The sequence below is a fragment of the Puma concolor genome, chromosome B1, assembly GCF_028749965.1.
Source record: "Puma concolor isolate L17-30 chromosome B1, mPumCon1.1.hap2, whole genome shotgun sequence".
Lineage (NCBI taxonomy): Eukaryota > Metazoa > Chordata > Mammalia > Carnivora > Felidae > Puma > Puma concolor.
The window spans coordinates 11,998,459-12,024,553 of record NC_141670.1 but is presented as its reverse complement, the minus strand read 5'-3'; positions in this window follow the sequence as shown (position 1 = coordinate 12,024,553).

Sequence of the window (26,095 nt, the reverse complement as noted above, 5' to 3'; positions counted from 1 at the left end):
ACTTTCTGATCAATGTTCATGTAACAATGTTTGATTGAACTTTGAGAAATACATGGAATACATTCAAAATCACTTCTATCTATGTCATTTGTCAAAGCGCAAAGCAGAGCTCCCCTTCCTTTTCCTGATTCTACATTTATTAACATACCCTTCTGATAAAACTCTGCTAAAAAAGTAGTCTTTTAGTTACCTACAGTTTCAATTTTATGTCTCAAGGTGTTAGCCAGAAACTTTTAAGGTCCTATGTATTTCAGAACTGACTCCCCCAAGCAACTGGAGTTTTCAACAGTTTTTAATGAGTTATTTAAAATATTGCAGTATTAGTTCTAAAGGTTAGCAAAAGAAATGAATCCTAATTTTACTTTGACAAATGGAAAAATTATCTTATGCTAAGCAACTATACCTTCTAATAATTAATACTCCGCCTTATTTTGTTTTTATTAACATGCATCCATATTATATTCTTTTTTTGATTCTTTATTTTGTTACTATTACTGATAGGAAAGACTAAAGAGAACTTAAAAATTATATTAAGTATTTTGAGAACTGTGATAAAAAAAACAGTAAAGTTTCACTAGAATGCCATGTCATACTAACAGCATTTCCTTTTTGATGGATTTATTTGACCACAAGAATAGCAATAGACTTGGCTATGAGAAAAGGCAGAGCGAGACCATATTTATTTCCAGCACACTTCCCCTCCCCCCCCCCAGCCCAAGGAAGAGGGGATTGAGTACTTGGGTGAAGACACAGTTCTGGTTCATCATCTTTTATAACACAATGTCCCACTTGCCACTTTTTATACTGATAAGTAAACCATAAGACTTAACATTTACAGTTAAGAGAAATGACTTGATTCAAGTCTCACAGTCTGACGGTTATGGTCTCTAACAAACTCTTGGTTTTGTCTAAGTTCTGTACCTTAGTTCACTGTAAAACAAGCCTTAACTGAGCTACTTTCTAACCAACATCCCTTCTGCAATTTCTGCGATGTTATGTATGAACACTTAAAAAAAAAAAAAAGTCACCCAGTGCTTCTTATATGAAGTCCAATGTAATAAAAATCTTTAAACTTAGTTTGGTTACAGGGAGACCTCTAACAAAAGTATTGACATATCCTACTAAATAATTGATAGTCCTATAAGCCCATTTTGTTTTAGATGCCTGAAAGTCAGCTCTAAATAAAAAATGCAATACAATATAAATGTTTAGCTTATGTGGTTATTATGTTTGAAATCTCCTCATTTAACATGGATTTAGGGACTGTTTCCATTTCAATATCTTTTTGCATAATTTATTTAATATATATATAGTTACCTGAAGTAATTTACTTTGGAGGCACAAAGGCTATTAAAGACAACAGATTTAGACAAAATTTGCCTCACAGTAATATTGAGATGATCAAATAAGATGATGTACTGTAAAATGTCCTTCCAAACTATAAATCTTACCTAAAATTCTTTATTTCTTATAATTAATAGCTCCTGTCAATTATGTGTATTTTATTCAGTGGTTCATTTTTTTTCTTATTTCAAATTTATTATAAAACAACAATCAGATGGCCAATTCTATTTTACAAATAAGGGAATACTGACTCATGGTGGATGCCTCAACTTCCTGAAGGTCATATATATGGCAAATGTGCCAGAAATTGAATACAAGTCTAACTTCACCCCTGCATTCTAACTACTGTATTTCCAGTGAATCTAGGGTACAAAAAAAGTGTTCAGTAGGTAGTAATATGTCTCAAAGATAAAAATTCTTATTATTTACTAACTGAATGTGATGAGGTACAGGACAGAAGGTGCCATGGATATATTTTATCCCTCTCTAATTTTCTTAAGGTTGACATAGATATTATAGTTATCTTCTATGTCACCTCATACTGAAAATACTCTGTTAGAGTTGAATACTTTAATCATTGAGGGGATGTTGGGCTGCTCTGAGTCTCTACCAGTAACGACAAATTCTTAGCAACACTATTAATGAATGCCTAGGAGGTGCTAGGTACTGACTTAGAACCTTTGGGATACATTAGAATACGCCCATATGTGGCTCACGGTCTAGCTGGGACAAACAAAAATAAACACAGTACATAATATACACCATGCTGGAGAGTAATAATTGTTACAAGAGGACAGAACAAGGTACAAAAGATGATTAGTGCAGGGATAAAAGAAAGGGAGCAAGTTGTAAATTTATACAGAATTGCTACAGAAGACTTTATGGAGAAAAAGACTGGATCAATGGCTCTAATGAACTGGGCAGTCATTATATGAATTCAAGAGAGAAGACTTTGGCAGGCAGAAAGAAGATCTGGAACAAAGGCTTTGATCCCTGCACACTTAGAACAGAATAAATATGGGGAGCTGAGATGGGGGGTGGGAGCTAACAAATCATGTGGGGTTTCATCTGCCATCATAAGAACTTTGTGTTTTACTCTAATGGAAATAGCAGCCATCAGGAGTGCTTGCACACACAAATGACATGATTTAATAATGCCATGGTCTAATCATTTTAGAGGAATCAATCTGGCTATATTGAAAATGGACTTTAGAGGAATAAAGAAACCAACCGGCAATCATGGAGACCAGTCCACAGGCCACTGTGTGATTCCCGATGACAAGTGATGAGAGATCAGTCTAGGGTAGCACAGGTGCGCGAAGTGTGCTGGATTCCTTGTGTGTGCGTGCATATATGCGTGTGTGTGTAAGTCACAGCCAATCAGATGATGGGAAAAGCAGCAGGAGGACAAGTCTAGGTGTGAGGTGGGATCAGAAAAAAACAAAAGTTCAGATACGGTTGTGTGGAGTTTCAGACACCTGATAGACATCACCTCTCACCACTCTCCTGTACTGAAGTCATTAGGGACACCATGGTACTTTTTCCTCTGACTCAAGTACAGCACAAGGTCCTCCTCAATAAAGTACCCCCGGTAACCACAGCACTGGGTGAGGGAGCGATCTGCCGTTACTATGAGTTGCTGGTTGTTATCTGAAGCATTTCCCAAGTACATAACGAAGATGTGCTTTCCATGTATGATTTTTTTTAAAAAAAATTTTTAACATTTATTTATTTTTGAGACAGAGGGAGACACAGCATGAACGGGGGAGGGTCAGAGAGAGAGGGAGACACAGAATCTGAAACAGGCTCCAGGCTCTGTGCTGACAGCTCAGAGCCCGAAGCGGGGCTCGAATTCATGGACCGCGAGATCATGACCTGAGCTGAAGTTGGACACTTAACCCACTGAGCGCTCCTGGATTTTTCTAGATATTATATGCATTTGAGGTATAGGTTTATTTAAGACACATTTTTCACATCATTTTGATAGAAGAATATGGTCACTGTGAGAGTTACGTTTCCTCTGAAAGCGGAATGTTTTCTTTTTGACTTGCAATCATTAAGTATGTGGGATAGTCTGCACAGTTTATAAGCCATAAAGGCAAAATCAACATAATAATGTGCCTTTTGCAACTCCACGTATTTCTGCATGGCTTGTTTTGCTGAAACAAACAAACACTTAAAGTTGACCTATTTCTGTTTCCTTTTATCCTTTATGTAACATTTCTGATAAACTATAATTCTGGGTCAACATCTTGTTCTAAGAGCATTTGAAGGTCATTACTAACACGCATTATTTCTTTCAAACAGAGAGCTATTTCAGAAGGAATATTCTAACTTCATATACCAATGTTAATCGGGGGAAGCGGTTAAGCGAACCATCCAGCAGGTGATTTTGTAAATAAGGATAATGCTCATAAAGTAGAAAGCGAGGAAAAAAAAAAAGAATTCATCTCTGTTTGTTGTTGGTGGTAGTGTTTTAACAATCCTATTGACAATAGTAACAATAATTCCATCTATAAGAAAAAAAAAATACAACACTTAAGTGTCTCTAAGCACCATAACAATCGATGCAATGAATTTGGATTAGGAGTCAAAGATCTTGAAAAATGAAGCGATGAGCAAAAAGGAGCAAAAACACATTTAAAAAGAATAAATTAAGTTCGTAATTTAAGAACCTGCATTTGTATGGGTATATAATTTTGCAAAAGTGCTCCAATATTTTCAAGACAGGAAAAAAATCTATAGAGAGTAGAGGACAGAGCTTGGACGCCTGGGGTATGGCTGTCAATCCTGAGAAAACTGCATATGTGGCATTAGCAACCAGTGTAAGAGACTGCTTTCATCACTCTCCTAGGTGTGGATGTCAGACTTGATCTCTAAATCTCTTTGCTTTCACATCTAAACATTTCTTTGAGTTCAGATACTAACTGGCATGATGTCAGTAAAGGGAGGTAACTAATCACTTGTCCAGGTTTTAATCACCCCATAAAATGCAAGGTAATAAATGTACAGATAAGTACATATGGCAGGTAACTTAAAAGGTAAGTTCTAATGTATCTGCTTTCTGGGTCTTAAAGAATTTTTCTGGTGATGTCAGAATCAAATTCTGTATACGGAGAAATAAAGGATTATATTCTTAGACAAACTGCCTAATATTTACTTAATGACCTTTTTCAAAGTCCTTCTATAGAAATCATATTGTATCTGCCCTCAGGCCACAATGGGATTAAACTAGAAATGAGTGACAGAAAGATAATTAGAGCATCCCAGAATAATGGAGATTAAACAAAAAACTTTCAAGTAGCACGAGTCAAATAAGACATACCAAGAGAAATCTTAATATGCTCTGAATGAAATGAAAATGTAACCACAATATGTATTGGAAAATAAGAAAAATCTAAAATGAGTTATCTAAATTTCCACTGTAGAAAACTAGGGGGAGAAAAAGAGCAAATTAAATCAAAGTAAGGAACAGAAAATAACAACAACAAAAAGAGCAGAAATCAATGAAAATGAAAACTAGGAATAAATTAAGTCAACTGAGCCAAAATAAAGTTCTTACAAAGAACAATGAAATTGATAAACTTCTAGCCAAGCTAATTAAGAATAAAAGGGAGAGAACACAAAATTTTAATATCAAAAATGAAAGGCAGGGCATCACTACAGGAGTCATGGAAATTGAAATAATACAGGAATACCATGAACAACTCTATGCCCACAAAGGTTATAAACTAAATGACACGGATTAATTTCTTGAAAGATACAATCTGCCAAAACTCACACAAGAGGAAATAGACAATCTTATTAGGCCTATATTAAAGAAAATGAAATAATAACCTCTGAAAATAGAAAACACCAGGCCCAGATGGGTTTACTAGTGAATTCTAACATTTAAGAAGAAAATGATACCAATTCTCCACAACCACTTTCAGAAGGCAAAAGCAAAGGGAATATGTACTAAATCATTTTATGGAGGAACACTAGCTTAATAATAAAACCAGATAAATATAAGAAAATGACAAGCAGTAATCTCTCATGAATATAGATGTAAAAATCTTCAGCAGAATATTAGCAACTCAGATCCAACAAGTACAGAAAAATAATGCAGCACAACCAAGTGGGATTTATCTCAAGTATGCAAGCTGTTTCAACAATAAAAAACTAATTAATATAAATTCATATCACATGATATTATCAATAGATAGAGAATGCATTGACAAAATGCAATACCCATTTATGATTAAAAAAAGCCTCAAACTAGACATAGAGAACTTTCTCACATTGATAGACTATCTACAAAATACCTACAGCTAACGTCATATGTAATGGTGAGAAATTTGAAGCTTCCCCAAAGGTACAACTTTGAACAAGTGGAATTTAAAATTAAAAAACACAGTATCATTTACATTAACACCTCTAGAATAAAACGGGTATAAATCAAAACACTTATAAGTTCTATATGAAGAAAATCACAAAACTCATGAATGACATTAAAAAACTAATTAAATGGAGAGAGAGTCTACGTTTATGGGTAGGAAAATTCAGTAATGTTCAGATGTCGGTTTGTCACAATGTGACTTACAGAGTTAATGCAATCCCAATCGAATCCCAGAAAATTATAAATACTGACCAAACTGATTTTGAAATCTACAGAAGATCAAAAGACCTACAATATCCAACACAATATTTAAAGGAGAACAAAGCTGAAGAACCAAGACTTCGCACTACAGTAATCAAGACAGTGTGGCAAAAAAAAAGAAACAAGTGCTGGTGAGGACATGGAGAAATAGGTACCTCCATGCACGTTGGTGGGAATGTAAACTGGTGCAGCCACTGTGGAAACCAGTATGGAGGTTCCTTAAAACATTAAAAACAGAATGACCCTATGATCCAGCAATCCCATTACTGAGAATTTACCCAAAGAATACAAGAACATTAATTCAAAGACATCCATGCACCCCTAGGCTTACTGCAACATTATTTACAACAGCCAAACTATGGAAGCAGCCCAAATGTCCATCAGTAGAAGAATGGATAAAGAAGATGTGGTGTGTATACACACACACACACACACAATGGAATATTGTTGAGCCATAAAAAAGAAATTTTTCCATTTTGCAACAATATAGATGGAACTAGAGAGTATAATGCTAAGTGAAATAAGCCAGTTAGAGAAAGACAAATGCCATATAATTTCACTCACATGTAGAATTTAACAAATGACCAAAGGGGGGAAAAAGACAAACCAAGTAACTTTTTTTTTTTTAACTTTTATTTTTGAGAGAGAAAGAGAGAGACAGACAGAGGGCACAAGCAGGGGAGGGGAAGAGAGAGAGGGAGACCCAGAATCCAAAGCAGGCTTCAGACTCTGAGCTGTCAGCACAGAGCCCAGTGCAGGGCTCAAACTCCCCAACCATGAGATCATGACCTGAGCCAAGGTCAGATGCTTAACTGACTGAGTCACGAAGGTGCCCCGGATAGTATTTTAATAATGGGCATGGGTCATTATACATTTGCCCAGACCAGAGAGTATAAAACACCAAGAGTGAACTCTAAGGTGAGCCATGGGCCTTGAGTGACTATGATGTATAGGTTCATCATTGATAAATAATGTACTGGTGAATGAGGCTGATAATGGTAAAGGCCAAGCCTGTGGGGGCCAGGGGGGTGTATGGGAACACACGATCTTCTCTGGATTTTGTGGTAAACCTTAAAATGCTCTAAGAAAATAAACTCTTAAAAAATCCTATCAGGGGCGCCTGGGTGGCGCAGTCGGTTAAGCGTCCGACTTCAGCCAGGTCACGATCTCGCGGTCCGTGAGTTCGAGCCCCGCATCAGGCTCTGGGCTGATGGCTCAGAGCCTGGAGCCTGTTTCCGATTCTGTGTCTCCCTCTCTCTCTGCCCCTCCCCCATTCATGCTCTGTCTCTCTCTGTCCCAAAAATAAATAAAAAACGTTGAAAAAAAAATTAAAAAAAAAATCCTATCATATTTAAATAATATACCAAACAATTTTCAATACGCATTGGTAATAACAATTTAAAATTTCTCTAATGATTATTTCCTAAGTTTTGTCTTCCAAGTCAATGACTCTCATTATTTTTCATTAAAAAATAGATTTTTAAAATATACCTCTGTAGGTTCTGTATTACACCTCACATTGTTTTCAAAGTACAAGTCATGTCTGTGCAGTCATCAGAACGTTGATTCAGACAAGACTTACAAAAAAAAAAAAAAAAAATCCAGCTCTATGCAGCCTCCCTCTATAGTTGTGTTTAACAGTAAAGAAAAGAAAGATTCCATGTGAGTCAATACTGAAGCTAAACAGGCCACTTACTGGATATCACAGGTAAAATTCCTCTGGGAACATGAGAGCATTATTCCTTAGACCCCAGGAAGATTCTATCAGCTTTCTGTTGGCAGTGCAAAGGCAGAATTAGCCACGGTAAGCAAAAGAATCAATTAGTAGCCTTTGGCCTGCTGACTTTCTTAAAAGCCCTGCCCATATCCTGCATGGGCACAGCTGAATCAAAACGTGATCTCAAGAACTTCCCATTTAGAGGCAAAGGGACAGTTCTGATGTGATCCCATGGTCAATGAATCATCAATATGCAAAACAACATCCACTATTTTGACAACCAATCTAGTATGGAGATGTAAAAAGCCTACTCTACAGTCTTTACAACATTCCACTGTTTCCCTGTACTGCACTGGAGAAGTGAGAGATTTTTGTACAAATTTGGAATTGTTTATTCACCTGGGTCTTAAAAATCTGTACTCACATCATTGTGGGTACATTGGCAAAAGTGACTTCCTGGAGATCAGGTTTTGATCCTTAATGTTTCCCCCAGGGTAAAAAAAGGACGAGAAATGTAAATGCCTTCACGAAGCACAGTGTGTGTCTGTATTGTATATGCTACTTCAGGCAGGTTAAGTCTGCGTGGAAACACTTTGCGCCACAGGCAAGTTATAGAGGAATAGAGTCCTAATTAGGACTGATCGTAAAGTTCTCTGAAACCCTGCAGCTTTTAAAGTTCACAGCAGCCCAGCCACCAAGAGAACCTGCTTCTACAAGACTTTTTTACAAACAATCAGACTTCCTCATGTTATCAGTTTCCTTCACATCTACTCAACCACTGGAGCAGAGGAGACCAGTTGCAGGGAACTATATCCACGAGGCAGTTGCATTCTCTAAGCACGAACATTCCCACATCCTCTGAGCAACTGTTATGTATCACCGGTACCAGGTTGGAGCAATTAATTTCTTCAAGATGGAAACTTCATACGTACATTCTGCTGTATGATACTCAGTGGTTTTATGCAATGACTTTATCTGATATTTTCTCATTTTAATAAAAGTTTTTCACACTTTGAGCACAGTTGAGTATTTTAAGTCTTGTATACAGAGTATTAGCTTAGTGCTACATAAATATGGACATTAATAAATATTCAGTGAAAGCCTAAATGGCAATGTTGTCATGAGCACTCCAACGATTCTTTAAAGGGTATTTATTACATATGAAACATGTGTCTTACATGTGGGCACACATAATTCCACGCCTGTCTCTAATGTCAAGTCTATAGGCATGCTGTCATTGCTTTCCAATGACATTTGTCTACTTTGAACTTAGGGGCAATGGGTTGACATTTGCTGAAGGAATTCATCACACTATGGTCAAAAAAGTATTGTCTCATGTTGTAAAAGTTAAACACACAGTCAATAAAAAATCTCTGATGTTTACTCCTTCAGTGTATCTCAGACTCCTTTTGATGGAAATGTTATCTGGTTTTTCATAATCTTTGATTTTAAATTGTATAGTATAATCTCCTTACAGATCCACAGTTCATCATTTTCATGGTATTCCCCAGTATTCAAAGTATTCTTGAATTGCTTTTCAAATTCATGTCATCAGATTTTGAAATACACTTACAAGTCCAAAGCCTCCCTTCCCTGTGGATCCCAAAACGATTTCTGGAATTTGAAGGCAAAAGGAGTTCTTTAAGGATACTCATGTTTAAAAGAGAACCTATAAAATCAATATGTTAAGAACTGAGATACAGCAGGTCCCTGCATTATGTTCAGCCTCCTTCATGTTCTCCTGAGCGTGGATCTTAAACAAACAAACAAAAAAATCACATTTCAAAAATTTTTGTATCCGCGTGATATACGTGCATCATACTTTCAAACTATTTCAAGAGTCATTTCCCCTGGGATGGCTCCCCTTCTACCCAGGCAGAGAAAATAATTGCCTGTCCTAGCATTTTGGACTAAAAATCTATTACAACTCATATTACTTGTATCACAATTATGCATTTATAGATCTTGATTCCTCATGAGAGAGCATGCTTATTGTGGGTAGGAAACTATCTTAGTGTATCTTCCATAAGGACTGCTGGAAAATTTCCATTCTGTAACTTAAAATAAAACTCTAAGTGTACCTCTCCAATTTCTGGGGCTTGGTGTGTAAAGAGATAACTTTTGAACTATCCACCTTAAATAATTAGCTCCCGCAGTGGAAAGTGAGACTTCATGAAGATTGTTTTTGAAATGGGTAATAAAACTTGTGATGGACAAAAGCAGACAGTTTTGTTTTTTCTTTACGTTCACCTATCCTAATTCTGGAGACGACTGATCGAGCTCTCTGACTTAACATGAAAAATATGATACAAGAAAATATGGATGGGGTGCCTGAGTGGCTCAGTCAGTTAAGGGTCTGACTTTGGCTCAGGTCATGATCCCACAGTTCGTGGGTTCAAGCCCTGCATTGGCCTTTGTGCTCAGAGCTCAGAGCCTGGAGCCTGCTTCAGCTTCTGTGTCTCCCTCTCTCTCTGCCCCTCCCTTGCTCAGAGTCTGTCTGTCTGTCTCTCTCTCTCGTTAAAAAAATAAACATTTAAATAAACTAAAAAAAAGAAAATATGGATAAACACAAATTCTTTTCCATATATATTTGAAATTTTCATCTTAATGTAATATGTTCCAGCAAATGAATGTCTATTCTGTGCTAGCCCCAGCACTTAATTACCCCATATCTAATTCTTACATAATCCTCATCATGACCATACAGGTTAGAAATTGAGGCTCCATCTTGCAGGAGGCCATGTGACTGTCCAAGCAGAAAGTACATAGTAGAAAATCTTGTTTAAGTGCAAAGAATCTCTGTTGCAAAGCATACTGTTATGCTTTACAATATTCCCTTGTGTTAAACACTTGTGGGATAAGTATGATTTTCAGAATCATGCAAGAGAAAAAAAAGAAGTCACCCTTTCCTCCAATAAACCACATTTCTTTGTCTTTTTTTTTTTTTTTTTAATTTATTTTGACAGGGAGAGAGAGAGAAAGGGAGGGAGGGCGAGGGAATGTCTCAAGCAGGCTCCACACTGTCAGCACAGAGCCTGACACAGGGCTTGAACTCACAAAACGAAATCATGGCCTGAGCCAAGAACAAGAGTCGGAGGCTTAACAGATTGAGCCACCCAGGCATCCCTCTTTTTCTTTTTAAGATTTTATTTTTTTTAATTTTTAAATTTATTTTTGAGACAGAGAGAGACAGAGCATGAGCAGGGGAGGGGCAGAGAGAGAGGGAGACACAGAATCCAGAGCAGGCTGGCTCCAGGCTCAGAGCTGTCAGCACAGAGCCTGACGCGGGGCTCGAACTCACGGACTGTGAGATCATGACCTGAGCTGAAGTAGGATGCTTAACTGACTGAGCCACCCAGGCGCCCCTTTAAGATTTTATTTTTAAGTAATCTCTACATCCAATGTTGGGCTCACAGTTATAACCCCAAGATCAAGAGTCACACACTCTACACCAACTGAGCCAGCTAAGGGCCCAATAAATCACCTTTCAATTAGGAAAACTACACATACACTACATGAAACACTTCGAAACTACATGTAAATCAACAGACCAAAAGTGCAATTAGTTCATGTATTTAAATTATTTTTTTTAGTAATCAAAATGGCCTAACTTCTAAAAAGCTTTCGAATTATTCATCCATCCTTATTTCCAAGTGAAATTTTGTGAAAGTCATCACAATATGTTAGTACCATTCTAATAAAATATTGAAAATAGCTTTCAAACAGGAAAACAACGTTTAATTTTAAACATTAGAATTTGATATTTTCATAATGCATGGCTTAGAAACGATTCAGTTAATTAAAATTGGGGGAAGTATCCATTTTTTAAAATCCTAAACACATCCAAGAGGAGAGTATCCAACAGGAGACAGAAGGCAAGTGGGGAAACCTTCAGGAAAGAGCAAACACTCCAGTGGAGAAGTTACTGCCCAACACACCAGGACAGCCAGGTTAGGGACCAGACGTTGGTACTGGCCTGAACTCAGGGATCTTGAACAAATTACATCATTACATCACCTTCCTCCCTTCCTCCTTTCTTTTCTTCAAAGTAATCTACACCTCCAACAGGGGGCTCATGCTCATTCCCTGAGGATTAAGAACAGCATGTCCTATCAACTGAGCCAGCCAGGCACCCCACCTTCACCTCTTTGAGTCTCTACTTCAGCATCTGCAAAATGAGAAAACTAAATGACATGATCTCCCAGGAATATTCCATTTCTCAGCTGCATAATCATGCCATTTGATAAACTGGCAAATAACAATTAAGTAAGAGGCTTTCTGTAGAGGAGAAAAATGACAGAACTAACTTTTGAGGCTGTTTAAGTGGATAATGGGCTTCTCTCTGCCGGTGGAATGTCAGAGCCTGAACCTGCTGGGGCACTGACCCTGTATGTCACCTGAGAATATTTTGTTTTTTTTTTTTCCCATTTTCATCAGTTTCTGAGGTGATGAACCCAAGTCCTGGAGAGTAACGTGATTAAACAGAAGCAGAATATGCCAAAATTATAAATTCAAAATTTTTATTTAAAACACCTTTCTTGAAACAAGTCAATCTTCATTTTAATAGGCTTTCCGAATTTAGCAGTGAAGAAAATCAAAACATTTACCACGCAAAATTTGAGAGATAATGACAGTTAGTTAGAGTTTAAAGACAAACTTGCCTTTTTGAACGTGCGCACAAACCCATCAGATTCCGTGGACATGTCAAATCTGTGACTTAAAATGAGGCTATTTAAAAAGACTGACAGGATCAAGCCAAATGATCCAGCAAGGGTTTTCATACCCAAAACATTTCATAAAGCACTGATAGTTTGGAAAACAGTTGCTTTCAGTTTACGTAGATTATTCGTTTTTTGGTTTATTTCAGATCATTTCTCTGTCTCCACATAGAGTCAAATGAACACCTTTGCTCTACATATTGCTAATCTGAGTTAAGCCCTCCTCTTTTGTGGAATAAAGTTGTGTCCCCAGAGTACAGTCAAGACTCTGGGTACTGTGCCCCACTTACCGGGTGTGGACAAATTACTTACAACCCGTAAGCCACAGTGCTCTCATTTATTGCATGATGAGAATAGGAGTATCTATATATTGGGTTCTTTAGTGGATAACAGGAGGAAGTCCTTTAAAAACAGTAAGCATGGTGATCCCCAGGTAAAAAGTGCTCAAGACATGTTCGTTTGTTGTTGTTGTTTATAGGCTGTAAAGCAAAGCTTCCAGCTCATAAAAACCGGCAAAGGGGTAGTAATAATGGCTACTGATTATGTCAATTATGGTAATTTTTTGCTCCACATTATTACCCAAAACAGATTCATCCCTTCCTTGTATAGCAATCAGGCAAAGTTTCGAAAACCCAAGTGGCAAGCCAGTCCTTTATAGGTGAGTGATGTCTGCCCTGCCTTCTACCTGAAGTCAAAGAATGGCAGGGGCAGTGCTGTGTGTGGGGAGTCCCCCCTGCTTGCTCTCGGGGCACAGCTCACACTAGGATATTGATCCCAAACTCACTCTTCTCCACTGTGCAAATCCCCTTGCCATCTTCTGTCAGAGATGGGCGGGATAGAAATTCTCATATTGTGTAATAAAGAAGAAACTAAAAAAACCAAGCAGAACACTAGCTTTGCAAACTCCCACTGTTCTGAATTACTTTGCATCTTCCTCAATTTCTTCTCTCAGGCTTATAATTATCCAAGTAACTCATTTTCCTCCTAAAATACTTTTTTTTTTTTTAGACACAGCTTCTTCAATACAATCAAGAACACTCCCAAAATGATAAAGCCTTGCTCCATTTTTAAGAAGCTCAGGATTAAAATTAACAAGACGATACACAGACATGAAGCCTGCAGTAATACTCTAACTTCCTTTATGATTCTGCTGGGTGGGGTGTCTGCACCACAGTCTAATGTGTAAATTCCTACAGGTCAAGGATGAGGTCCCTTGCCACTATGGTAGCCACCAGATACATCTGGCCACTTAAGTTCAAATTAATAAAAATCGAATGAAATTAAACATTCAGTTCTTTAGTCATACAGCCATCTCCCAAGCTCTCAACAGCCACATGTAGCAAGTGACTATCAACACATGCCAGTCCAAGAGGATACGTCTATCACCATCGCAGAAAGTTTGTAGCACAGGGTTGATCTGCGGTACTTTACCTCATGCCATGTTTTACATCCAAGGTGATGCTTTATTAGATTAATTTTCCTGCAACAAAATTCTTTTTGTTGAAACACTTTTCCCGAGACAAACTAGAATGCAAACCAATCAAGTGATAATCCGAGCTGTAGGTGATCAGTCTATGCCAATATAAATTCATAGGATGAATTACTCAAGGATTTGGTCGGTAATTTCTGAGTCATCTACAAAAGGAATTTTCAGGGAGAAATGCATTTGAAGGAAAAAATCATTTCATATAAACATCAGCTTTAGAAATTATTCACATGAGCACAAGACAACATAGGACATCTTGCAGCGTGTGTGTGTGGGTGTGTGTGTGTGTGGGTGTGTATGTGTAAGAGAGAGACAGACAGAGAGATGATGGTTTCTTACTTGGTACATCAGCACTTTTCACCCAAAAGGATAGAACATGTCTGTTTAAAAACAGAATAGCAACAAGGAAATGAAATAACCACGCCCATCTCAATAGATTCATTTGTTTGAACACTAATGTCACCTCTGAGCACAAATCGGAAGGGCAAGAATGAAGGGAGCAAAGAGTCACAGAGGAGTCTTGTAGTTGTTCGACACAGGAGTACACTGCTCTAATTTTAAAAAATTAAACCAAAATGTAAACTCTGTTTCATCTCTTCTGAACTTCCTCCCAAAGCTGTGAACCAAGGCAGAACTTCACAGAATATGTGTGTGATACAGCCTCTGATACCAAAAGGTTGCAAACACGCGATATTAAAGTCGCCACCCCGGGGTCAACATATGCCACTACAAAGTGCCACAGTAACTAACCAAATGTGAATAAGGTGAGTGGACAACCAAGGGAATAAAACCTGATTAAATTTTGACTTGGACCTGATATTTGAGTTTCCAGAACTGGAGGAAAAAAATGTATTTTTAGTTGTTTTTTGTTTTGTTTTTTTCTTTTTTGAAAGAGAGCTTGTGCACATGGGAGAGGAGCAGAGAGAGAGGGAGAGAAAATCCCAACCAGGCTCCATACTGTCAGTGCAGGGATCAAGTTCACAAAGAGCGAGATCAAGACATGAGCTGAAATCCAGAGTCGGATGGTTAACCAACTGAGCCACCCAGGGGCCCCATGAAGAAAGCATAATTTAAATACTAGTCTGAAATGTTCATCAGCTCATTGCAACTCCCCATCCACTCAGTCAGTAGGCAAGCTCACAAAAGTATTCTCAAAATGTTTATTATAGAATAAGTCTGGCATGCCATGGACTTTGAAGACTGCAGAACCTCTTGGTTGGAAAATATTGGCTAAGATTCTCAATTCACCGTTTGACTTCTCTACACCCCAAACCTTTCCATGGGTCTCCATGGTCTTCCCAAGGCTGGAAATCTTTCCTCCCAGACTGTCCCAGTAAATTGAAGTCACCTACACTATTACAACTTGTTCAACTTCTATCCTTTGCTCCTAATTATTGCCAGATGCAATCTAATTAAACCCACCAGGTGTCTCCCCTCAGGTTAGAATACCTCACAGAATCCTTGCTACCACTAAAATATGGAACAACAGAATGCCAAATATATAGTGAACACTTCATGGAGAGGTTGATAGCTACGCTTCAAAAATATTATAATAGAAGGAGAATAACTAAAAATGTGTAGGCAGTGAGGTACATGATAATTCTGTCATTCTATTGTTCACAAACATGTTTATTACTCTCAAGTTTTCTTTCTTAATCTAACAGAAAATGTTATTCATCATGCTAAATATAACAATGAAGCTAAAAGTACTGTGGGGGATTTTTCAAACAGACATGCTATTTTATTTTCTCAAGGATATGCACTTGATACAAGTTATATGATGAAATAAATTTGCAAGTTCAAACATAGGCCATTGCTTTTTAAACAACATAAAGTGATATTTTGATGCAATATTCTGAAACCAAAGGTAAAAGAAATTACTCTAAAATCATTTAATAGTCTGCAGCATTTAGAAAAAATTTTTTTCTACTTTATCATTTGCATATAGTAGATATGCTTCAGTATGGAAAGACAAGTCAAATAACAGAATTTCCAGCTTCATCAATTTCAAAAACTCATTTTAAAGTAATTTGCACTCTGATTTCAATGTGTCCTCCAATGTGTCATATGTGCATGTGTTTTGATTAGCTTAGGCAACTTATAATTATTTATCATTTCATTTTAATAATTTAATAATCTTTGAACAAAAATGGAACATTTACTCTATTTATAACTCAACATCAAGATTTTCTATCTTTTATATTTTCCATGAAATATAAATTTGTGAAGATAACAAAAATCTGAAAAGTCTGAATCTGCTTCCTTCTATCAGGAAAAAAAATGGCAAATACACTTCATTGGTGAAATAATGCTGATCTTTAAATAACACTTATTACTGACTTATTATTCAAATGTGATGATTAAATACTCACCTATGCTATTTTTTATTAATGCATTTTATGAGTATTTTCTTAGACTCATCTGCTAGTAAACATATGTTCCTATTTTATATAAATGATGCAGTTTTGTAATTAGCAACCCACAACACCAAAAGAGTAGTCATATTTTTTTCTCATTTAGTATTAACAGTTATATTTGGTTTTAAATGTTCCACCTATGTAATTATCACTTTACTAGCATATCTGGGTAAATTCTCAAAAGTTCAATCATGAAAGGCAAAATTATCCTATGGTAAACTCTAAACATTATCTTACAGTAGATAATACTACTTCTCAAAAAAAAAATCAACATATTCCAAAATGAACTATCGAATGAGGAATACATGGGGATGGTTTTTTGCTATTCCTAGAAATTCTTAATGATCCGACTAGGCTGTGCTTTTGACATTTCTTCCTTCAACTTGCTAACATACACTTCAGGGCTGCAATAACTGGATTAAAGTAATAACACACCAAGCGTAGCTCCAGGCTACAGTTTTAGCTGACACAAATCATCTTTCACTGGACACACTATATAGTCTGTAACATAAGATGACTTTGCCGGAAAAGCTAGTGTTTGCCAAATTGGGGTTACGTTTATATACAGTCATAAATCTGCAGCGAGATAACACAAGTTTCTGAGAATTTTTGATAAAATAAGGTCGATGTAGTTAAAATATCTTAATTATATTTCTAAATCACATCAGCTTTAACCAGTATATTTTAGGACTGAATACTAATCTTGTTTCTTACAGGTTTCTGAGAATTTTTGGCTGCAGGCTACTTAGGTGCATTTAAAATAACACATTTGTCTTGAATTTGGAAAAAAAAAATCAAACCCGTAGTTTAAATGCAAAATAAAGAAACATTCAGCGTATCTGGCAGGGTTACAGAAGTTGTAACAAAATCTACTCACATAAGATTGTCTGTAGTAAGTGAACAGAAAAATATAGTTCACATAAAAAGTGGGTGTTTGATTTCAACTGATGTGCTTTTGGAAATGACTATTTACAAATATTTTAACAAACAAATCTAAACCATCGATTGCCTATTTACACATCTTTAGGAAAACCAATTTAAAAAGTCATGTGATTTAAAAAGTCAAGTTTGTTGGGGGGTTAGCAATGTTGGGTCTGGGAACAAGAAGAAAAAACATGCTCTGGGAAGTGTCAAATCCTATGAGAGATTCTGCTATCGGTATTTTTACTTTATAAAACTTAAAACACTTATTTCCTTGATTTGGTAAACAAAAATACCATAATTAAAGAGTTATAACTGAAGGAAACCAACAATAATAATACAGTTGGTCTGGTTTTTCTGAAAAAAATAGGGTTAAGTCTGTATAGCTACTCAAAAAAAAATAGTTTTGTGAGAACATTCCATTCAGAGCATTCCCCCTCCTATACTTGAATTTGCATGCCCTTTAAAATAGAGAAGAATTATGTTTATCTGACCTTAAAGCACAATGTACAGCTAAAACATACTGAGATATATTGGAATGTGTGCAGTGAGATAGGATACCAAGAACACATTACACGGCATTTTATTACTCTGTCTTCAGTCACACTGATCGACCAAAGCCGAACCAACTGTTGGTATTTCGGAGCACCATAATATCCTCAAAAGTAAATAGTGTATATTTACACAAATACAACAATGTAAATGTATGCTTACAAAGATACTGTCAGTTTGGTGGTCGTGCAGTTTCTAAGATCTCGTGTGTATAATAATAGAATAGTGATGTGATTTGTCTTAGGAGAATCGATGAGATTTCTCAGAAGGAACTATAACTCAACAGGCCAATGGTCCATATGTTTGCAGGATTCACTTCTGGAATTTATTCACATTATCTGAATCCTTGGAGTAATGCATGCTAATTAGGTATAAATTATTTTTAAATGGGCCCAGGTATATGCAGTTATAATTATTAACAAAATACAGTCTTACTAAAGAACACTGGAAGCCACTACACAAAATGAAACAGCTATCTTTTAAATATGTTTTACAACAGGCAACAGTGTAGGTGATTAGCAGATATGATCATCTCCTGAGGAGGAATTTCTGTTTTTTAACGAAAACTGAGAAATAAAATTTTAAGTACTGAAATCTAGGGAAGTTTGTTTTTTTGTTTTTTTTTGTTTTTTTTTTTTTTTCCCCTAAGTTCCACTCCATTTGTTTCCAAAGTTATGTGGCTCTGGGTGAATTCTAATACATGATGCTAATATAAAAACCACACAGGTCAAAGTTCTGACTGCTCATGTTACCTACCTGGGAAAATGGTCTAAAAACCAGGTAAGGATTAATCATTTCCTTTTGAGGAGAGGAGAAAATGAGGCTGTATTTCATGGAGAAAGAAAACAGGCCCATTTTTCAATTCTGTTCATAAATAGAATAAGAAAGGTCATACCTAATAATAAAGTTAGTGGAGAGATCTCTTTTGTTATTTCAAACCTGAACAGGAGTTGGAAAAGTTAGAACTAAGGTTAGAACACTGGCCGTGGCTGGTGTATTCAGACATGGGGTATTCACGATGTCTATGTTTGCATGTGTGTCTGACGTAGGTATGCCACAGTGTGCGTGCGTCTGTGTGACTCATGTGCATGCTGGTGTAGGTAACGAGCAGGCTTCATGTGCGTATGCAGTTAAGATCAGAGTTTTCCTTTTCTTTGCGTGAGGACAGCTACTTGCTCACGTTTGCCCTCTCGCTGCAATTCTGCAAGAAAAATTAAAGACCCTGGATAATACATAACGTACAAACTAAGAACTCGTTGCAATTCTTACAACAAAGAGACTCCAGCTTGGAGATAAATGTTTTACTTAAAATTGCCTGTTTTCATGTTATGAAGTTCTATTTTTCTCTCAGCATGTTTCGCTCCTCTGGATTTGCTTTCCAGACCCCAGTTCAAACAAAATGACTTGCATTTGCTTTCTCTTACATCAGTCCTCTCTCACCCATCCCAGTTCTCCTTCTTGTATCACATTCCTCCTTACCTATTTTCCTAAGAATTTCCCACTCATCACATCACACATTTCTTCTAAGAACTCTGCTAATTTTAAGCGCTACAGGAGACAGATCCGTTACATTTGACAACATTTGGAAACGTAGGACAGTAACGACAAGGTAAATCAGAAAACCATGGTAACGAACTGTGTTCTCTAATGATTCATGGTCAGTATCCTGTGCTAATGTACTGCAAATGTGAGTACACATTTCAATTTAGAATATTCTACTTAAGAAATCACATGAAGGCTACTGAAGTAAGTGGCATAAATGTTGCTACAATTTTAGCAAAGTTGTTTTTGTGTCATTGTAAGTCATTAGTATACTGGGATTACACTTTGAGTTAGCAGGTATCTGATTTTACACCTTTTTTTCTGCAAGTGATTTATTATTGAATTATGAATATATCTGCAATAAAACTGAATACTTGTCTTTCTCCCCTAATTTTTTTTAAACTACCATAATGAAGAACCCTAAATGACCGATGGTCATATATCCCAAACGCTACTAGAAACTAAGAATTTCAGGGTTAGCTATTAAAATGCTGTCTTCCGAATTCTTATTTCCTATGTAGCCCAGAACCAAACCAAAAAAAAAAAAAAAAAAAAAAAGAGCAATGACATTCCCGAAGAAAATCAACATAGCATTTGTACCACCACATTGCTAAGTCACATTTCAAGTTTTACCTAGCTGACATTTCTTTGGGACATATACTTAATTATAATTTCAATGTTTCACAAAGAGTTGTATGATTTAATAGCACAGTACTTTTTAATGGCTTTAAAAATATCAAGTTAAAAATCACCTACCCTTCTGCAGTCTTGAAGATTGTCTCCTTCCCATTTCCCTCTGTGAAACTAAACTTGATCTTGCCTAAAGGTGCAAGTATACTTATATGTGCAGGACTTCAATAATTCATATTTTTGACACTCAGACATGATATGACCCACTGAATATTCTTAATTAGTTGGAGACGGAAGCATCTGTATGGATTCACAAATTATTTTAAACATGCCTTTAAATATTTTAAACTAGAGCTTCCAATTAAAATTGTACATGTCACATTGTCTCATTTAATTCCACTGTTCTTTTTAGGAGGGACAGCCTCAGCTGAGCAAGCCTCATTGATGTGAGCTGAGCTCAATTAGTTTCTGATGTTCTGCCAAATTGCCTCATTACCTGTCATACAAACACCACTGACACTTTTAAAGTTGAGCTCTTTGCATCCATATTATTCTCTTTAGACCAAAAATCATTATCCTCATTAGAGTAGTAAAGGTAAGCAATTTGCTAATCAAGAATAAACCAATATGTTTGCAATATAAATAAGAAAAAAAAACAATGATGGGCTTATAAATCAAGTGTGCAAACATGTGCACGCGTGTGTGCGCACACACACACAAATGTTTACGTTATATAAACCGTGGGTCCTTCATGAAATCCTTACAGGTTATTGACTGCTTTGTCCATCAGATTTTCCAAATTGCTTACAACATATTGATAAGAGAAACTAGGAGTTTTCCATTCTGTATATATTTGAATTTAAAATGTACTTCACCTTCGAATCATGAAACATACATCTGAAGCATTCCTAACTGCACAGAGGGCTTAAAATGGCTTAAAATACACTAACACTACATTCTGGAAGAGAAAGAATTCATAACCACTTCAAACAATCTTTATTTGTAAATCCTTCATTAATGCTGTTCACCACTTATCAAAATGTTGACCCACAGGTAAAAATTTATGTGGTTTTAACCCCTGAATCTGCAGTCACCCAAATGACTTTTTGTTCTGCCTTGCCCTTTATCCATTGCCTTCTGCATAGGGAAAGAGAAGGACAGAAGGTTAGAATCTAATTAAGAGATAGTTTTTCGAGGTTGGTCTATACAGATGACATGTATTGAAGCACAGACCAATTTTTTTTTCCTGAATGGCTGGCAGAAGATCATTAACAGAGCAAGAAAAAAATTCACATTATATTAACAGCTTCATGATTCTGTACACCTACTGTAGTTATAAAAGTTTCCATCCACCAGTGGCTTTTAACCCCGGCAACATGTGTTTTTTTGTTTGTTTATTTTTTTGTTTTGTTTTTTTTTTTTAAATACCCATGTCTGGACTCTGAAAATACATATTCTTTTTAATTTCCACTTGATGATGAAAGTTTTTTTTTTTTTTTTTTCCTTTTCCACGCTAGGAGATTAAATGGAATGACTCTTGCTATTACTGCCCTGGACACAAACCTGGGGTAATCATTAGAAGACTGCAGCATCAGAATCTCTTTCCCAGTCAAATGTTAGGTTGATCTTATTACACATGCATTGTTATCAGTGTTCTTGGAAAATCTGACTAACCTGGAGTCTGCAAATAGTGAACAAGCTTTCCAGAAAAGCAAATTTGCTCTTGTGCTGTAAGGTTTGTGCCATCAGCAAATATCACTGCACAATTTGCTTTCAGCACCCTTTCCACTTAGCAGGGGCAATCTTCAGGCACGAAGGCAATCGCAGGATCACTGTATTGACGGCCCACTACATTTCACTCAGCATGGCAGGTAATGCTCTTACGTCCTATGCCTTGATAACAGTGGTTCTCAAGGTGGGTTGTTCACCAAAGTCTCGCAAAGGGAGGTAGGAGACACATGCAGCAATGCATAAACAACACAATACTTTTCCCCCATTACTTTCACTTGGTTCACTCACAATATTTAGCTGAATTTTTAACTCATGACCAGTATTACAGGAAAGTGTGATCGTTAACTTCAATTAAAGGGCTAGGAAATAAACTTAAAGATCCCTGCTATAAATTAGGTTTACAATTGGCTGCTATAAATAGATTTCATCCAAATACTTTTCTTTTAGCTTCTAGGCTCTACATTCAGACTTGCATATCAAAGTTTGGGGCACCAAAACAGGGGATCAAGAGTTCCAAGGATTCAACTCACCAAACCAGACCTAATATTTTCAGAGGAGTTTCTGTTCATGTGGAGTGACAGAAAAAATATTATAACCTCGTGCCTTAAATATAAATCCTGGGTTACCTCTCCTAGGTGGCCTTGAGCTGGTGTAGGTTTTCTGTGAGATGGAAGGATAGCCAAGATGTAATCATGCCTTCGTTTTCAGTCTTCTTCGGGGCAAGAGGCAGATGGCATTTATGAGATGTGTTGTTATGGGGGCACGTACGGACTGGCAGACTATAATTTCTGTCTAGCTAAAGTTAAATGATCCAAGGAGTGAGCAAATCCAGGACTCTGACAAGATCAGAATTTTATGCTAGTCACCCAAATAGCTGGTCCAGCCCTGAGCGCACCTCCTTTGATGGCTGTTCGACTTATGGCACATGTCTGGGAGATGCACAGCTAATATCCAGCCTCTTTAAGCCATTTTTTTTTTTAATTTTAAATAGTTATAGGCATGACTCAGAGTTTTGGATAATTTCATATTTTGAACCTTTCTGTAGGACCACGGACCATCATTTAAGAACCTCTCTGTTTCCCTTATGTTCATCTGTGTTTTCTCTTAAAGTCCTCATATGAGTGAAGTCATATGAGTTTTGTCTTTCTCTAATTTCACTGAGCATAATACCCTCCAGTTCCATCCACGTGGTTGCAAATGGCAAGATTTCATTCTTTTTGATTGCTGAGTAATACTCCATTGTATATACCTACCACATCTTCTTTATCCATTCATCTATTGATGGACATTTCGGCTAAATGGGTAATGGGCACTAAGGAATCTACTCCTGAAATCGTTGTTGCACTATATGCTAACTAATTTGGATGTAAATTAAAAAAAAAAAAACTAAAAATTAAATTTGAAAAAAAGACATGAAAGAAAAAAAAAAAAGAACCTCTCTGTACCTCTAATTCTCCTCTATATATTTATTGTCACTTCTTTTCAGTACCACGGATAATTCTTGGTGCGCAGTAAGCATCCAGTCTGGTACAGGGTTGCCCAAATATCCATGCACATTACAAACACAAGGAGCCTTCTGAAAATGCAGGTACTCACTCCCCTTTGCTTGCTAAGATTCTGGTTCCCTAACTCAGTAGTGCTGAGTGGGGGACGGTAGACAGAGGTTTTGATTTTGCTTTTACATCATTACAGTTGGTTCTAATCCCCTGTCCTGCTGACCAAATTTTGAGCAACTACAAGGAGGAAACTGAACTGGGGGCCAGAAGACTATGTTCAAGTTGTCATTTCAACTCCATGTTCTATCTGACGTTTCAGTGCCTAATCAGTTTCCCCATCTGTGATGTGGAATTAAAAAGCACTAAATATACTCCACACCCAGTGCAGAGCCCAGTGTGGGACTTGAAATCACGATCCTGAGATCAAGACCTGAGCTGAGATCAACAGTTGGATGCTTAACTGACTGACTCACCCAGGAGCCTAAGCATTTGCTTATTTGAATCAGTGCTCTTGGTTGGCTGATTTTGGAAGATTCTCTTAATTCAGGATATCTTGATCTTCGCACTAGTGACATTTTGGGACGAGTAATTCTTTCTTGAGAGGGTGGTCTTGTAAACTGTGGGATGTCTGGCAGCATCCATGGCTTCTACATACCACATGGCATTACCACTACCCCATTCTTGATAATCATAAAAGTCCCCATATGTTACCAAATGGGGGGTACGAAAGTACACCACCATCTCCTACTGAGGGGACCACTGTTGTAATTCAAATTTAGATATTATCTTATTACTCTAAGAATACCCTATGGATGTTTTCAATTTAATAGAAGAATTATCTTCATAGTATCTCAGACAATGACAATTGCGTCGTGCAATGAGTTTCAGGCTGGTCTGTGTTCCCTAAACACAGAGTGAACTTCATCTGTAACACTGGTCTGTGGATGGATCACTAACCACAACTTTCCCCCTTCTTTGGTTTCCTGTGAGCCCACCCCATTTTTTTCAGCTTTACCCATCTTATTGACACCACGCTATGCTGCCACTTTTCAGGACCCAGAAATGGCAATAAAGGAAGATTAGATTATATGCCATACCAGTCTTCTTTGTAAGGAACCTCAGAGCGATGTCACATTAGTTGTGAAAGATGTTTCCATTTCCAAGCCTGAGAATAATGATGGCACCAGAAAATCCGTAGAGACCTTCTAATAGAGACATCCTCTTCTTAGATGTTAGGAGACAGAGGCCCAGGTATTTTCAAGGACTCGTCAATGTCTCTTATGACAAGTCAGTGTTAGATCCTAGATGGAACAATGCCAAGCCCTGACTCAGTCCACTTTTAATTTTATTGCAGTTTTCTGCCTTCCCTAATGCTTTGAAAATCATATAATGTGTCTTAACTACAGTGATTGCTAAAGAAGAACACAAGCTGACAGCAAATCCCAAATTTGCAATGCCTGTTACTTACACGAGGCAGTTAAGATATTTTCCACAAGGCTTAGATCTGTCTCCGTTGGAAATCACACACGAAAATTAGCCTTGTGAATTGTTATAGACAAAATGTTGTTTACAAGCTCAGTATACGTTCTGATGTTTTACCCAGGTGATAAAATATTTCAAACTCCTGCTCAATCTCCTAGTAATAATTCAAAATTGACTTTTGTTTCAATGAAGATGGATAATGAAATAACCATGATGATAAAGTCATTCTTCAAAAAAGACTTACATTAACACTTTGAGATTTTACAAGGGTCTTGCTGTTGTTCCCCCATGAGCATCGTAAATGCTGAGCCAACCTTCAGCGTTATTATCCATTTATTAATTAACAATGGCCCTCCCCATCTTTCCACCTGCATGCCGTCTACTGCCCATCCCCAGAATAATTTCACTACGTCTAAGCACATTTATTAGAGCAGACAGAGGAGCAGGTAGAAAAAGAAACACTCAGTGAAGATCATTTTTTCTATTCCAAAGCAGGTCCTACCAGATCTCATGGGATTTATGCTGCTTCACACTCCATCTGTGATCGCTGAGCCCAAGTCCCTTGATAGTAACCACTCCGCCACTTAGCCTTAAGTTAGTTTCAGCGATTTTTTTTTGTAGCAGCTTCTTTTACCTGGTAAGCAATCACCTCACTGGGCTTACTACCTCATGCATCTCTTTAGCTTACCCCCTCTATAGAAACATCACATGCTTATTTATTTGAGTGGGGCTTTTCTGTCTACTGGCACCAACCTAAACCCCAGTCTAGTGAGACCTCTTGAGCCAGGCCACATACTTCTCAACAACTTGCTACATCAATCCCAGGTTCATACTGGTGTTTGCAAGTTGGGTGGTTTTAGCCCCGTGCACATTTTCCCAGTGAAATGACATTTTATTGTGGCCATGCAGTTGCCCTTTAGAAAATAAAGTACTTGCAGCAATGGTCCTTACTGCATATATTAGGAAACACAGGCCCAAGTACAATAAGGACCCTTCCAGATGAGGTTCAAAATTCTGCTCCACTAATAATTCATTGTAGCCTTTCTATCAAGCATGGCATGTTGTGAATAACCCAAGTTATAGAAAATGAGGATAGCGCTTCCCTCAGCCTACTCCTAAGCCTAGAAACCTTTGAAAATAAAAGCTGTTAGGCCACCGGGACGTTGTATTTCACAAATTCTCATAAATTAACATCATGTTGTGGGGATTAAATACATCGGAAGGCAATCCTTTGAATTAAAATGGTTTTACGCCTCAAAATAGGCATACGATTCTAACAGAGAATAAACTATTAAGCAAAGTGTTTATGGGGGGCATCTGCTGATTTCCAATGGTGTAAGCACCCATGCCACAACCATCATCAAGCTACCTGTGTGATGTCACGCAGTGTGGTGAGGGGAAGAGAGATGCAGAATCAGCC